Raw genomic sequence first — 16,407 nt, 5'->3', positions numbered from 1 at the left:
AACTACACCTACAGAAGAATCCTGCAGAAGCCATTTGTGGCACAACATGGGCCTGATTTTTCCTTCTCCATGCTGCAGTGGTTTCAGTGAAGTCCATGGGCCTGTTTTTGCTGAACATAAATCTCCCAGTCTGCCTGTGAGCTGCCTGCCAGCTTTGATTTGGGAGCTGCTGAGACATCAGGGCATGCCCAGTAGCTGTCAGGGAACACTCCTGCCTAAAAACTCTGTCACTGGGGCAGAACTTATGCTCTGTCACTGGCATACAGTGTGTGAGCTTCATTGGTGCCATGTGCAAGGACAGCTATAGAGGTAAACACTGATAAATCCAAGCCACTCCTTCATATCCGTGCCTTTATGGATCCCAAAGCTGTTATGGATAACAGAGCAGCCATACACAATGGTGAAGCACAAACTGCTGGATAGCTGCTGCCTGAGGTGGGGTTGAGCTTCTGGAAAGGAACCCTTTTAGGAAATAATTGATATTCAACAGGCTTGCCTGCATGACAAGTGTTTGAAGTGCAGAAGCTGTGAGCACATCGCAGGAACAACCAGGAAGCAAAGAGTTTTTGAAGGAATCTGGCTTTGTATCACACATAGGTAAGTCTTCCTGACATAAGAGAAATCTAGATCCTAGAGAAATCCCTGGAGGAAGCTGTGGTTAAATCAGCAGAATTTACATGCAGATAAAAATTGCTTAGCCAGCTGCACCATTCCTCCAGCAGCACCAGCCTGGTCCTTGAAGTTTATTGCCTGCTGCTGTGTGTCGAGTTCCAATTGTCAGATGGAGGTGGTTTTACTGCAGTCAGGCTCCTGCATCCCTGTTTCAAAGGCAGCTGGTAGTTTTCCTTTCACTGCTTTTTTGGAAGAGACAATACACATATATGCTGACTGAACTTTTATTGGTCCTCTGTACTGCTCATAAATCACTTCTGAGCCTGTGTAGGGTTGGATAAGCTCAGATAAACCCCCAGTCTAGCCTAAATACAGTGCTGGGGTCCATCCCATTTGGATTGCCACACACCCCATGGTATCTGTGCCCTCAGGGATGAGGAAGATTTTACTCCAAAATCCTGGTGACAACACCCAGCCTGTATCCTTAGCTGGGCAGGGAAGGAAGCTGGCACTGCCAGCATCCTAAAACAGTAACCCAGAGCCCAAAGAGGCCCTGCTCAGCAGCAGACTGTGCTTGATCTGCCTGATCTCCAGCCAGCAGAGCTGCAGCACTCTGTGGATGGAGGTGAAGAACAGCCCCATGCCTTGTGCTCAGCACTGCCATGCTAGACAGGAAAGAAACCTCAGGACATTTTTTCTATCCATTTGTCATTTGACAGGATGTGAGCCAGCTGGCATCTCTCCTCTGTGGCCTTGTCAGCAAGCCTCTTGTTCCATCCTGAATCTATTATGGCCCATTTTCCCTTGACTACATGCTCATTTTACTGCTCCTGTTGCTGTGCCTCAGCACAGCACTCCTCTGATGTTCTGGATAACCTTTTCCTCTGTCAGTACCCCAGTAAAGGGGTTGTCTGCATCATTCCAATGGCCTTTGATGGCAGCAGGCTTTATTTATCATACTAAACCCATGTCACACAAATTTTAAGTGTTGTAACCCCCTGATTTTCTGTGTACCACTGTAGAACTTTTTTCTCCTGTGCTGTATTATTTACTTGAGCTGCCCCCATTCTTTGAAATCCTATTCATGACCACCTTTGCCCTCTGAAACTGCTGTCCCTAAAGTTTCTGATGTCCCTCCTGACCTAGCAAAACATAATTTGGAGAAGGGGGTTTGTCCCAATTTCTATTTAAAAGAATCCAATCTTGCAGGAAAAGCAGCTGAGCTCTGTTTACAGAAGCCTCTGATCAAACTCTTCTGACTGTTGCTATATCAAGGAACTCACTTTGGGTTTATCCCTTTGCTAATGATTTTGTTATTGATGAGGGCGTTGATTCAGTGAGTGTCTAATGTTTTTTGGCCATCACTTATCTCTCCATGGCTTGATTTCTTTCAGCCTTGGAACAGAAATTCCCCAGACACCAGATGATTCATGGACACCCCTAGACAGCTGTAGGTCCAACTTAGCACTGCCATCATTTATTGTTAGGTCCACAATCATCTGTGTGTGTAAAATGCTACCAGCGTAAAGAGTGGAGCAACCTATGTACAGGCTCTAAGAATATGAGACCAATAAGAAAGTAATTTATTCCTGGGAACCTCTACCATTTTGGCTGCACCAATGCATCCCCCATTCCTTATTTAAAGCAGGTGGTGCAAGCTGCAGGCATTAGGTGTGGATCCCGGGTTGTCTGTCACAGTCACATCCTCACCTGGAGCGTGAGGATCCCTGCAATGAGGACCGAGCTCCTGACCCAGCCAGCCAAGCCTCAGTGCCAGGAGCTGGGAGGCAATGAGGCAGCAGCCAGAGCTGTCTGCCCTTTGTCTCTCTTACAGCTAACAGCTTTTTATGCCTGAGGAAGGAATGAGAAAGCACTTTATTTAAATAGTGTGTTACATAGCCTGCTGTGTGTGTACGTGCTTTCCCAGATGTGGGGACGGCATCTTCAGGGGCAAGTTGTTTTCACTTCTGGTGAAAATAACTGCTTGTTTGTCAATAAGCTTAACAAAAACAGAATCCAGTCTAAATAAAAGGCTGCTGGTACTTAAAATTGTAGCCCTTCAGCAGCCCATCTCATGTACACATGTCTTTGAGGCACAAGAGAGGCAAAGCAATTCCCATCTTGCCCTGGTTCGTTGCATTAAGGGACCTTGAGAACAGGAAATGGCTTCTAAAAATGTGGAGCTCTCCAAGAGACAGACTATCCCATTAATGTCAATGAAATGATTTCTAGTTTCATAATAAACCCCCTCTGCATAATTCTTTCACTATTTATATATCCTATAAAGATTCTGCCTGCATGGAACGAAAGGCAAAAAGGGAGAGATGGGGAAAAAAGTCAGAAGGGAGAGAGGGGGAAAAATAACCCAAACAAAATTAATCAGATTACTAGTAGACTGGGAAACTTAGAATGAGTGTACCCTGCCCTAGAAAAGAAATGGTTGAAACCGCATCATATTTATTTCAGCAGTGTGGATGAGAGATGGTGTGTTGTATTATGTTCTCTACTTCATATTCCATTTTCTCCCTCTGCTGGCAGTCGGAGACAGTGAAGTTGCAGCTAATAGAAAACAACAAAACTCTCAAAAGGCTGAAGCATTCAGGAATCTCAAAACTCTGCAGTGTATGCAGAGAAATTAGGTCTTACCATACTTGAGTCCAAATTAGTGCTGGAAATGGCTGACAGTCATCCCCTGCACAGAGCAGAATCATTCCTAGAGAAAATTAGTGCAGCTAAATGCAACCCTCTTTCTTTTAGAGAGACAGAGCATGGTCTCATAAGTCCATGATATAGTAAATATTGGCTGCACAATCAAACCTGGAAGTTACTTAGAAATATATATATATATATATTTTTTTTTTTTATTTTAATTTTTTTTAAAGAACAACTTCAGGTCTGTAATTTTAGAAATAGTGTTTTTTGTCTTTAGGTTATAATGATGTTCTCTGTACTTCTGTGGGTTACTGATTCATCACTTTGTTTTTGGTTTTGTTTGTTGTTTTTTTTTTATTTCTTTTGAAAATGTTTTTTATAATATACAGACCTAAGGGGAAAACCTTGCTAAAACAGCTGTAAGAAAAAAATTCTGTAATATGTATTAAAAAAAAAGGATTAATTTTATTCCATAGAAGTTCTTTGAAACAGTGGGCTTTTAGCTAAATTAAAGCTTACTGGCACTACATATTTATTAATAATTCTCCTCTATAGGAAAAAAATAAGTGTTACAGGCTTACTTAAAAGGAATAGCTAGCAAGTAAGAATAGAATCCTGCCTATAATGCAGATACTACCTTCTGCTCCATAGGGCTGGTGTATTAGCTTTGCAAATAATGTTATACTAATGACTACAAACCATAAACTATAAATCTTATATATTGACCTGGTATGGAAGGTCATATATAGTCTCTGTAGCAAGACAGAATCAGTAGTATTGAATTAATAGCATTAAGCTTTTTAACTGTTCTTTGAAATATTGTAGTGAATATTTTAAGCATTTTATGGTTGAATAAATGGAGGCAGAAAAGAGTTTGTTTAACAGCCCAGAAGTGCAGATTTCTAATCCTCCTTTTATTGATACACCTATTAAAGACAGGTAGAGGTTTTTTTTTCTCTTGGAGGGATGCATTTAGAGCAGTAGCTGATGAGGCTTAGAGAAGTAAAGTACATTTAGTAGGAATTTAGCTAGGGGAAAATGCTGGCAGATGCTAAGGAATACTCAAGTTAAACAAAGACATCTGTAAGCAGTGGCAGTGCTGGGAGAATAATTCTGTAGTCAGCAGTAAAGAAAACCTGAGTTAGAGCTGCTGTGGCAGGCACAATTTGGGGCTGGTTTACAGAAGTCTTGTAGCTCAGCTGAGGAAGCCAGACAAAACCACTAGAAGTTTATAAATAAGAAAAGCGTTAAAACATAGCATTAATAGTGTAGGAAGTCTAGGAATAAGAACATCTTGAGTTTTTTCATATCTTCTTACCACTGCTCAGTTGTTTGCCCAAACCTGGAGCATCTCTTTGGGTGGTGCCTCTTGGGCACAGCTGCTTTCCTGCCACGTGCAGCTGCTCTGTGAAGATGGGCAGAGATGCTTCTCTTTTACCCTAGAGCTGCACAGAGTCTTCCATCCATTTGTTAGCTCTCTGCCCTGGTCAGCATCAAAGCAGAGATCCACCTCTTTCATTTTATTAACTGTCCTTCTCACAGAAAAGTGAATATCTTGTTTCGTTGTTTTGTTGAAGAATTGCCTTTATTGTAACAATTAAACCTTAGAGAGGTTCTAGGCATACAAACGTGTTCAAGGCAATGGATGGCAAAGGTTCACAGAGAGATTTAATACCTTTGATTTATTACAAGTGTGTACAACAATAATTAGCTCCCTTCACTCTTCAGAGACTCTTGCTGTGGCCTCAGCTTGCCCACAGCAGCACAGGCTGGGAGTTTGTAGAAATGCCTCCTGTCTGTTTCTGTGTGTACAGTAGCTACATTGAATCTGCATTTTTGTCTAGCCTAGATGGAAAGATCAGTTGAAAAGTAATTGCCACTTCCTTTTCTCCCACTGTGATTGCATAAAATGAAATCATGTGTGAGATGCAAGGCTTTCCCTGCCCCTCTAAAGACACCAAACCGGTGTTTGCTGGTCGCTCAAATATTGTAGCATTTTCCTGACTTTAGTCTTCAGATTTCTTTTTGTGTTTTTTTTTTTTTTTTAAGATGAACTGGTAAAACATTGCCATACAATGAGAAATATTACATGCAAACTCCTGTTCATAGATTGGTTATTGCTTTCTTTGGGAACTTCACATAAAGCTTGATGGTGATTTCACAAGTGGAGGACTTCAAGAAGGGGTTTTCAGAGTGGACATGCAAGGCATTAGGATATTGTTATGTCTGGATACATAAATCCTACACATTGAGGGGTGGGGTAGTGCCTAAGAAAAGCCTTTTAAATTGTGAATGGAGGGTCCTGGGCACATTTCCACAACACTTAAGGGAAGATTCCTGGTAGAGTATTCTGGAAAGATGTGGTTGGATATGCTCTGAATTGTGACTTCTGGATGAAACCATGAAATAAGCCTGATAATAAATCAGCCATGTCCTCTGAAAGGATTTCTTTAACTGCCTTAATACTTTACATAGCACAGAGATGTTATTTGCTTTTATGCAGATACTTTAATTAAATATATACTACGTTATTTGTGAACCACTACTATTTATGTAGCATGTATTGTTAGGCTTTCTTGTCAAGGGAACCGGTGTTTTATTCCCACTAAATTTCACCATAAATGAGTCCCAGCCTGCTTTGAAACAGACAAAATGTTTTGGACTGGGTTTTGATTTGGGTTTGTAACAGTGACCTTTTCTTTGCAGGTGATACATCTGTTGGCTTTGGTGATGTTCCCCTTCCACAGCAGAAGACCAAGCCTGGTTGTTCACAGAGCCAGAGTGTGAGCTCAGAAAACTAAACAGGGAGAAATTTGTACTTTTAAGTCAATATTTTATGTCTAAATTCAGCTTTTTCCTAAATCATCTATTTACCTTCACATCTGTAGCTCTTGTGGAGTGTGTTGCAGCAGGCTGAGTTGTTTTCTGTCTTGTTCAAGCTGCAGGTGAAAGTGGTGAGCTAAATAGGCTCTGAGGTTTGTCTCTAATTTGTGTTATCAGTTAGCAGTGGTTACTACTGCCAACTACAAAATACTAATGTTGCAATTAGCACCATTTTCTGCTATGTGCTAGAAAATACATGCTGCAAATAGTAAGATTTGAGGAGTGTAGTGGACTAATAAGACCTGGCCAAAGGGATGTCAAATGCTTTCAGCTTCCATTGGCCTCTGGGATTTTAGAAATCAGTGATTTTCAACCTCAGGCCTTTAGAAAGGATTTCTTTTTCTTTTCATTATGCTCCTAGAGATTTGGGGGTTTGTCCTTCTTTCCCCCTTCACCTCTCCCCTCCCAGACCATTATGGAGCTTTGATTTCCTTGGTCATAATAACAGTTCCCTCATTCTATGCCCTGTGGTCAAATGTTGGACAGCTGATTGCAAGGATTTCCTTCACAAAAATATGTCAGCAATCAGGATATGTCCTGCAGCACCCTGCAGTGTGCAAGGTGTGTAAATGACAACAGACAGATGAGCCATTAAATAGGAACTAACAAGAATTCAGAAGAACAAGTAAGAAAGCAATTTGGGAACATCTTGAGACAGTTTGTATATGGCTTTTAGATAAATGGGCAAAAATGCCTTGCAAAGGAACCTCTCATCTGATCAAAAAGACCTTTTGCTTCTCTGTGTATATTTCTGAGGGGCATATAAATGTGGTAAATAAACACTTTGATAGCAAAATCAAGAGGGAAATGTAGCCATACCTACTGAGATATGTGTGTTTGACTGGTAGATCCGATATGTATTTGCCATTAAAAGGAAATATGTCTGTACATATTGCTGCCAAGCTCCTAACAGTGCTTTTTATTTTCCTCCTACTACATGGACAGTGTCATCTTCCTTCCCTAAATATTATTCTTACAGGAGCAAAAATCTTACAAAATCTCAATATATGGAAGATTTGAGTGCAGGAGGTAAGCACAGATTTTTTAAAATATTTTTATTTGTTTTGCTTTTGACTATTGAAAATATTGAAATAATTATTTATTTCCTCCAACATTCATACAGGTCATGCACTATAACCTTCTACATATGTGGACAAGTAGATCAGGGGCTAACTTTGGCAATTACCCATTTTATTTTCCAGACAAAAAGAGGCTTTGTGCATTGAGTATGTCTGCACCCATGGATGGTTCTGAATCCCTTTTAGGCACTTGAAAATAGTGGGCTGCTAATTTACAGGTGGAATCTTTGGTTTTAGCCTAGATTGCTGCTGCTAGTGCCAAAGAATTTAGTTGCTGAAAGACCAAAAATATGATAAGGGCTAAAATCCAGGGTTAAATGTTGACCTTTTTTATGTCTACTTGTGTTGCTCTGTGTTAATGCCGTCCTTTCATGGATTGTGGTGCACTCTATGCAGTTCTGGGTCATATGAGATGTTGGGCATGTATTGGGGATGTAAGATGTTGTAGCAGGTGGATTTCATGTTAATAACAAGTAAATTTTATCCAAAGAAAAAGGAAAACGTGTCACTTTGCCATATACCAAAGTAGAAGAGCTCTCCCTTGCTTTCCTGGTGCTAGCTGGTCGAGATATTTATAGGAAACAGGTTATTTCATATTTTAGTGCATGGTGTTCACTGTGGCCTTAATCATGTGAAAGGAAGATGTGCCACAACTGACCTTAGCGAACAAACAAAAGGTGTGATCTGAGACAACCTGCAAGTGGAGGAAGGGAGGGATGAGAATGATGGGAGGGAAACACCACAAAATTATTTAAATGTTCCCTGTACAAACAGTGAAAAATTATTGGAGTTATCATTGGTCGCGCTTGCCTCGGCCATGAAGAGTTTCACTTGTACTTTAACTGGGTTCCACCTCTTTTCCTTTTCCCCCTCTAGTTTGGCTTATGTCCTGCTATACAGATATGCTGCTGATAATTTGGGTTATCAGTCCAAATTTGGTGTTTTCCTGCTAGCTTAGGTAGATTTTTTTCCCATTTGCCATGGAATAGCCTAACTCAGGATGTGCTTCTGGTGCTGCAATGAAGGCCAGGAAATGCCACATTTCCACAGCACTGGGTGTGCTTGCTCTATTACGAGTCAGGAAGACTTGAGAAATTTATGTACTGCACTAAAATTATGCATTATTCAGTGATTATTTCTGATTTTCATTTTTATTTTTTCCCCAGAAATTCCTAAACCATGCCATATATTATCAGCAAGCCAATATGCTATTAATCCAAATTCTTCAATGATTTTTTTGCAGAAATGTGTGGGCAACTAAGTTTTATTGAGAATTTTTTACCAAAATGAAACTGCAGTTTACCCACTGCTTGCTGTCACATAAAGAAATTGTGTATTGCAGAAGGAGGAAAAACACAGGATGTGATGTGGTTCCTGACATCTGTTGGAAAGGATTATGAGTAACCAGTGAATTTGAAATTTAGCATCTGAACATAAATTGTTCAGATAAGCTGAAAATCATGGATGTGTGTTAGGTAAAGGATCACTTATATATTTCTGCAAATATGGGCATGGTGTTTTTTCTGTTTAGTCCTTACCAGGTAGGTGCACAGTGCAAAGTTATTAGGTAATAGGCTTAGAATAAGTTGGTTTCCTAAAGCAAATTGCATCTCTGTCAGAGTTCTGCAAGGGAAAGTGAAACAAATGAAAAAAAATTGGTGTTCTCAGATACAGTGTGGGAAGAAAGGAAAGCAGAAGAATCCTATAATTTTTCTGGAATTTATATTCATACATACTTTTAAAATTAACTTTCTTTTTGAAAGAAATAGAGGGAAATTTAGGTTGTTCTGATTCTCTAAAGCTGTGAGAAATAAATTCATGCTTTGCATTGAATTTATATTGTTAGATTCAGCAACTGCATAGAGTAATTACAGCATTATCTGTCATGGTGCTTCTGTACTAAATATGCTTCACATTCAGCAACTTTCATTATTTTTGTCAATCCATTCAGCCAATTTGTCATAGATAAAATCACTTGAAAATCTAGATAATCTTCTCTGCTTGGCAGCTATGGGAAGTGGTAAATGCTATGGTGCTCACATTAAAAGAAATTACATTCTCTGCTTCTGTCCTTAGCCTTATTTACAGTCTTGGTATTTCAAAACATTTTGTTAGACTGCTTCCACGCTATTTTTTTTCCTACTGTCTTTATAATATTTTTTTTGCAAGTTCGCTGGGAACAAAATTTCTGTCTTGGAACTAGAGACACTACACAAGGGAAGCTGCTGTTTCAAGCTTTATTGTTCTGGAGAAAGAGTTGCTTCCTACGGCTGGGACCTCTCCTAGTACAAAACCTGGGTGGGAGAGGAAATCTGGATTCAGAAGGGGATGCACTGCACTTTTGCCAGCTTACAGCCATGAAGCTCTCATTGCCTATGACTGCCCTTGGCACAGAAGTGAAAAGAAACATTACAGAGCTGAGGAAAAAAGAAACAAAACCAAAGGCAAGTGGGAATGGGGTTTAATGCACAGGGATGCACCTAGACGACAGAAAAATGAGACAGGTCAAAAAAGGGTTCTGTGTCATCAGTGGGCATCAATGTTCACCTGCAATTCAGCTCAGGCCTCCAAATGGGCAAAGCTTGAATAAAATGGTCCAAGTTGTGTGACTTATTACAGCCTTTGTCCTTGCTGTACAGAGGTATCCATGTCACTGCATTTAGGGGTTTTGAACTGTCCTGTGGAGGCTGGTGTCTCTTGCCATTGAAAGTTTAAGGAGCGTAGAAAGATTAGTCTCCCAAGGAAGGGGTCTAAAAGGCTTGTCCACAACTGGCAGCTGTCCTCTTCCCCCAGCACAATTTCCTTTTAAGCCATTTTCCACTGTGATAGTTCAGAACAGAAATGTTTTGTCTGGTTTCTCCCTTAAAGTTATATTTCGAGACTGCTGTACAAGAAAAAAAAAAAAAATCTATGAACTGATGCAGAGTATTATTAATTTTTACCCTCATTATTTTTTACTTGCCTTGGCTTATTTTTGTAGTTCTGCCTTTCTTCCTCCTCACCAGATTGTTTATGCTTAAAAAGAAATAAGCCTTCTGCTTGTTGCAAAGTCAGTTCTCTTTACATTTTTTCTGAAGTTAACATTGGTTTCTGTTGTCCTTTTCCATGTTTAGACATAGCCAGGATAAATTTCAATGACAGCCTTTCCAACTGTTTCTAAATATTTCTCATTTTTCTCACAGACCAATTTCCATATGCTGCAGGATTCAAAGCAAAATCCCATAAGGCATGCTCTGCATCCCCCCAGCCATCCTCCAAAGGATGCTCTGCATCCCTCCAGCCATCCTCCACAGAATGCCTTGCATCCCCCCAGCCATCCTCCAATGGATGCTCTGCATCCCTCCAGCCATCCTCCAATGGATGCTCTGCATCCCTCCAGCCATCCTCCACAGGATGCTCTGCATCCCGCAGCCATTCTCCAAAGGATGCTCTGCATCCCTCCAGCCATCCTTCAAAGGATGCTCTGCATCCCCCAGCCATCCTCCCAAAAGTGGAGGGGCTCCATGGGCTGAGGTGGAGCTCACTTTCCATTCCCCCGGCACCAACAAGTCTGCTGGGAGTGGGAGGACAATGGAGCAGCCACTCAGGGCCACCTGGGCTGCCAGAGAGCCCAGAGCCCTGCCAGACCTGTGCCAAGAGTGAGAATCTTCAGGAGGCATGGATCAGCCAGGAGATGCTTCACATTTCTCTCTCTTGCTCTTTCCTCAGTAACCTTTGCTGGCAAAGAAAAAGCCTGGTGTTGCTTTTTATTTTTGGCAGGTTTTTTTATTTTTAATTTTCCTTCATGGCAAATTACTTGCTTTCTTTACCTATGGATTCTGTCATTTGTAAGAGTAAAGCCTTAGTTTTCTAATCTGAAAATTGTGTGACACAGGTAGGGTATAATCCCTTCCTCAGTGCAATATTTAGCAGTGTGTGCACAACCTTGCTATTTAAATAATAGCATCTGTATTGGAGATGTCACTGTCAGGAGAGGAGGCTTCATCACTTCTACTAGGACATCATTTTCATGTAGACAAGGCCTTAAGCAAAGTCTTATCAGGTTCTAGAAAAAGAAACCAACCCACAAATGGCATTAAACCAAAAACAACCCGCCCCACCAGAAAAAGCTCACCAAGAGGTGAAAGAAAACCCCACCCCTCAAGTCTCATGTATGAAAAACAGAAGCTGCAGGCTCATTTTGCCCTATAAGCACCTAAGCAGCATCAGCAGGTGAATGTGGCTATTCAGCTGTGCTGCCTGCAGACTCTGCAGCTTTGCTGCAGCTCAACCTCTCTGATTTCCTAACAGGGACTCAGTGGGAGAGAGGGAGATGTGCCAGATCAGCTCCAGCTCTGCATCAGGAAATCTGGCCATGCATCATTGCAACTGTGGTGGTTCAAACTGGAAACTGTGAGTAGTCCTCAAGGAGTTATCCTGGCATCCCCTCTCCCTTACTGGGAATTGTGTATTCTCTCATTGAAGACAGTGAGGCTCAGAAGATAGAAATTAGGTCACTGATGGCTGTTGTTTTAATATTAGCTGAGCTTACTTCTCAGTTATCTCTCAAGTTAATTGCAAGTCCCCTGTAATAGCATCATTATTGATTCCCCAAACCTACAGTGCTGTATAATGCCAGGATCTAATAAAAAATCTGCTGGCTAAATACAGATTGCCCCCTGTCTATAGTGGGACAAAGCAGGGCAGCCTCCAGTAGCTCTTCCACAGCATGTTGGACTGTGGACACCTAAACTTGCCCAGAGGTTCAGGGTGGCCTGGAACATACTGAAAGTGCCCTGAGGGTTGAGTACTAAGCTCAGTCCTTGTGTAGTTATCTTAAAAAGCCCAGCTGATGCTGTCTCTCTTTGTCCCTTTAATACTGTTCATTCCATTTTAATTTTTTTCCCCAGTTTTAAAAACATCCACTTTTGCTCTGTGGCTCTTTAAACCTGTGAGAATTGTCACGTGGGCCATCTCTGCTGTGTCTGGGACAGCCCTTCTATCCTTGCCCATCCTAGCTGTACTTTTGTTCTTTGGGTAAAACCTCATGTCTACAGCTGATTCAGCAAAGCTTTCATGTGAGCCAAAAATTTCTGCAGGATCAAGCAGCACTGGATGCAGGGGCAGTGATGGAAGGTACTCATCACCCACCTGACTGAAGCCGGGAAGGTAACTGTGGTTTATCAGGTGTTTCTGCAGTGTGTACCTGATCTCTTAGGAATCCTGAGCTGGGGGGAAGGAGTTGGGATACAATTTCACCATGCAGATAAGGGTGTCTTTAGAGGGAACAGTGTGGTGGGTGTATTGCAGAACAGCCTGTGCACACAGTCACTCTAAAAGTACTTTATGATGACACAGCCAGTGAACTCAAACAGGTCCTTTCCATAGACTTTGAGAGAAAGGCCATAATTCTCTTATTGTCTTTGTGGAGAAAAGGAGTCAGTAATAATCCTTATCTTAAATTTCACAAATTTTTATTTTTATTTTCTAGCTTAATTCTCTACAAGTTAGTTAAAAGAGGTTTCTGCCTAAAAAAACCATAACCTTATAGGTATTCCTTAAGAGCTTTTAAAATACTTGTATTTAAAAACATAAAATGTGGAGGTGAAGAGATCACTGTCTTAGCATAAGATATACAGTACCTAAAGAATAACATGGATTTATATTAGGCTGTAAAGATAATAATGTTGAGGGGTTTACAATCCCTCAGTTTCCCAAGGATGTCTGGTAATGATGTGATCATTTCACAGTGCCTCCTATTTTCTCTACTTTCGTTGTCACATAAATAAGGAGTCAAAGTTTTAATACCCTGTAAATAGTATTCTCTAAGTTATAGTAATGTAATATACTACTTTGACCTTTTCAATATTGTGTGATTTGGTTGGTTGGTCTCTCTATTTATAGCTGTGCTGAGTGGTATGGCATGAGTGAGTGGATACCAGCTAATGAAAATATAAAATACTGGAGAAGCCAAGTGAACATACAAAATGTATGGCATTAAGTATTAAAATTCTGATAAATCATCCTTGTGACAAAAGGTATAATGAGATTAGAAATTGCAACAAAAAAATTAATCTTTTCTAATGACATAGATTGTGCCTAGGCGGGTAAATGGTGTGAATTTAACTTGATCTCGTTATGCTCCTAAATTTGTAATCTCATTTTCCTCCTCAGATGCTTCACTTAAAGAAGGCAGCAGTGTGTGTGTGTGTGTGATTGGGTGTGATGCATTCTATATTTGGGAAAAGTTACTTAATCCTTCAACTTCAGTGCACCAGGAAGTGAATGATGCTTGAATCAGAGGGAAACTTCCCTCCAAAGGTTCAAATAGTCTTTTGATTCTTATTCAAAGTTCTGCAGAATGCAGCCAGCATTGACTGACTCCATAAATCTTCCCCATTCCAGTGGTCTCGGGCCTTTGAAAACCTGTTCCAGGCTGGGAGGAGAGACAAATGCAGAATAATTAGAGCAGAGAACTCCACAGCCAAGCCATAGATTACAGAGATGAGGATTCAGCCGTCAGTGCTGAGCAAGAGTTATGTTTTGAAGCATAGCAGGCCTGCAGTGGACCTGGGAGCCTCTCTTAGCCAGCCTTACCCTCTGGATCATGATTTTTCACTCACTTGCTCCACTAAGCAGATGACTAAGGGGGAGGTGGGAGGGAAATGAAAAATGTAATTTCTTTGAGCAAGTTGTGTCTTTTCTCTTTCCCTCTATACCATATTCTTTCAGATGTGCTGTCTAAGTACTAAATGTTGCACTCAAGGCTCTGGCAGTTTTTAGCTGTGCTTATTTGTCCTGAGAAGGTAAAGGACATAAAAATTATCTGCTTATTCCTGTGCATCCATAACCAGAAATGTGAGCACATGCAGGACCATCCTTCCCAACAAGTGGGTGCATAACTGAAGTTACAGCCTGAGGTCTCCTGCCTCCTCACCGAGAGAGAAAGAATGTAGAATCCAGGCTTTAAGTTGCTGTCAGGGCTGGATATGCAGTGATTTCTTTCTCAACCTTGGACTAGGAATATGCATGAGCAAGTAATGAGACATTTAGGAGCCCAAATTAGTCTTTTCTCTTAGCAACTTCCTTCTTCCCACACCTCAAAACACTCTAACCAGTCCTTCCCTCTTTATAATCCACCTCCAGCATTTAAGCAACAAAAAAGCTTCCCAAATGCAAGTGATTTCCACAGGAATGCATCTAACAGAGGCATCTGGGCAGAGAGGGGGGATGTTGGGAGAGCTGGATGGGAGAGCAAGCCTGTGTCCCCATTAACAGTCCCTGCCCATCTGTTTTGTTACTGCTGACAGAGGGATCTCTCTGTTTTCCTTACTTTCCATTGGCCCAGTAGAGCAGAAACCTGAGCAGAAGATGAAATCTCCCCTGCCAATCCCGTGCCCACAGACTCAGTCACAGTAGCCCTGGGACTTGAGGTGATAAGCTGTAAGTAGCTTAAGAATAAGCATCTTGATAGGGAGGGGAAGGGAAAAACACACAAAATCTTTTAAGGTGGTTGATGTGGTGCAGATTTTTACTGATAGAGAAATGACAGCATTTTGAGCACAGAAAAATATTTCAGATCCCCTCATCAAAGCATGGCATGGATAACTGAAGTTTTTTTTCAATTAATCATTTACAATTTCTTCTAATCTGGGCAAAGCTCTGTGGGTGCAGGGTGTGTTGTGTTTGTACTCTACAGAGCTAATTAACATGAAGCAGACAGTGGCATAGAACACAAGTTTGGCAAAGCCACTGGCAGCTGAAAGCACATCCAAAATGGAGAGTGTTGGGCAACCTCAGTATGATGCAGAATTAAGAGTCATGCCTGCACTAAATAACTTATAATAGAGTGGCTGGAAACAGCATTCAAGGATATGCATGACTGAGGGTTATGCACAGTCAGAAAGCTTCTATATCAGTGAAAATTGCTACCTTCTGCAGTTCTGTGTCTGCAAGCTTACCAAATGTGGGAGGATTATACTCTGCTCTCACAGGTGACACAAGGCTGCAGATTTCCCTTCCCCACCCTCAGTTCCTAGAAGCTTCATGATTTTTAATTGCTGAGGAGTTGGAAATCAGTAAGAGAAAATATTTCTCTTTTTTGTTAGATATATTTGGATTAAAATAGAAAAAAAGTTGCCACAGTGTCTCATCATAAATGATAAGTCTATGAAGAAAAAAATCTTCTGTGAGGGTGAGGAGAAGCTGCATCATGGGAATATGTATTGCCTGTATCAGGGATCAAAAAAAGTAAATGGGTTTTAACTAGCTACTGGAGTGATAGAAGCAAGTGACTCCTGTGAGGAAATTGAAGAAATATGGTATTTTGCTCTCCTTTTCTTCCACTTGTACAAAGCTGCCAGATGAGTGCTCCCCTTCACGACTGTCCTCCTCTGGGGTTGGGCATGGGTATAGTGAATGTATTTATTCTTGGGTTTGTGTATTCAACACAGAATTCTGCCAAGCAGAGAAGAGGTCAGTTTTTGTACAAAAGGTTGGGGTATTTTTGATAGAGAAGTTCAAAAGAGCCAAAGGTTCCAATGCCACCATATTCCAGTATCTACAGGGTGGCTACAGAGAAAGTGGAAGCTCCCTTTTTACAGAGAGAGATGAGGGGCAGTGGGTACAAGTTACTCCAGAGAATTCTGCTTGGAAATGAGGATAAATTTTCCCAATGAGATCAGGAATAGAAGTGGTAGATTCCCATGTTGAACATTTGAGTGCCTGGACAGGGTGCTGAGCCATCTTGTCTACACCATACCAAGAAAGGTTTGACCAGATGATCCTTGAAGTCTCTTTCAAACTGATATTCTATATCTTTATAAAATGTATTTTTAAATGTGTTTTCATTTTGCCTCTTGTCTGCCAAACAGAAATCTGATTTGTTCCCTGTCCAGTCCCTCATGGCCTAGCTAGGTCTAGGCCTTGGAACAGTGGCTCACTAGATGCAAATCATGCAGCGTTGTAAGCCCACAGCTTTCACTTTTCCCCTCCTCCAGGCTCTTTTTCCCAAAGGAAAAATTTCCTCAAGCTATTTTCACCCTGATCTGCCCAATTCCTTCTGCTGACTGAGCCAGGAGGTTTAATGTACCAGCAGAGTGGGACCCTGAGCCGGGGCAGTGCTGAACAGCCAGGGTGCTGGGACAGACTTCCTGTTGCCAAAGCACTGTCCCTTCAAGCAAGCATTACTGGAAATATTTGC

At 41.2% G+C, this 16,407-nt stretch overlaps 1 long non-coding RNA gene across 1 annotated transcript; it reads left to right on the top strand.

The window, feature by feature from the left end:
- On the top strand, positions 1-7,173 carry LOC135445024 (uncharacterized). Its single transcript, XR_010439429.1, has 3 exons — positions 1-597; positions 5,971-6,047; positions 7,127-7,173. It is a non-coding gene; the product is annotated as an uncharacterized LOC135445024 (long non-coding RNA).
- Positions 7,174-16,407: the final 9,234 nt, after the last annotated feature.

Source organism: Zonotrichia leucophrys, chromosome 3, assembly GCF_028769735.1.
Source record: "Zonotrichia leucophrys gambelii isolate GWCS_2022_RI chromosome 3, RI_Zleu_2.0, whole genome shotgun sequence".
NCBI lineage: Eukaryota > Metazoa > Chordata > Aves > Passeriformes > Passerellidae > Zonotrichia > Zonotrichia leucophrys.
The sequence above is the reverse complement of the archived record's forward strand: the minus strand, read 5'-3'. Positions and strand labels throughout refer to the sequence as shown.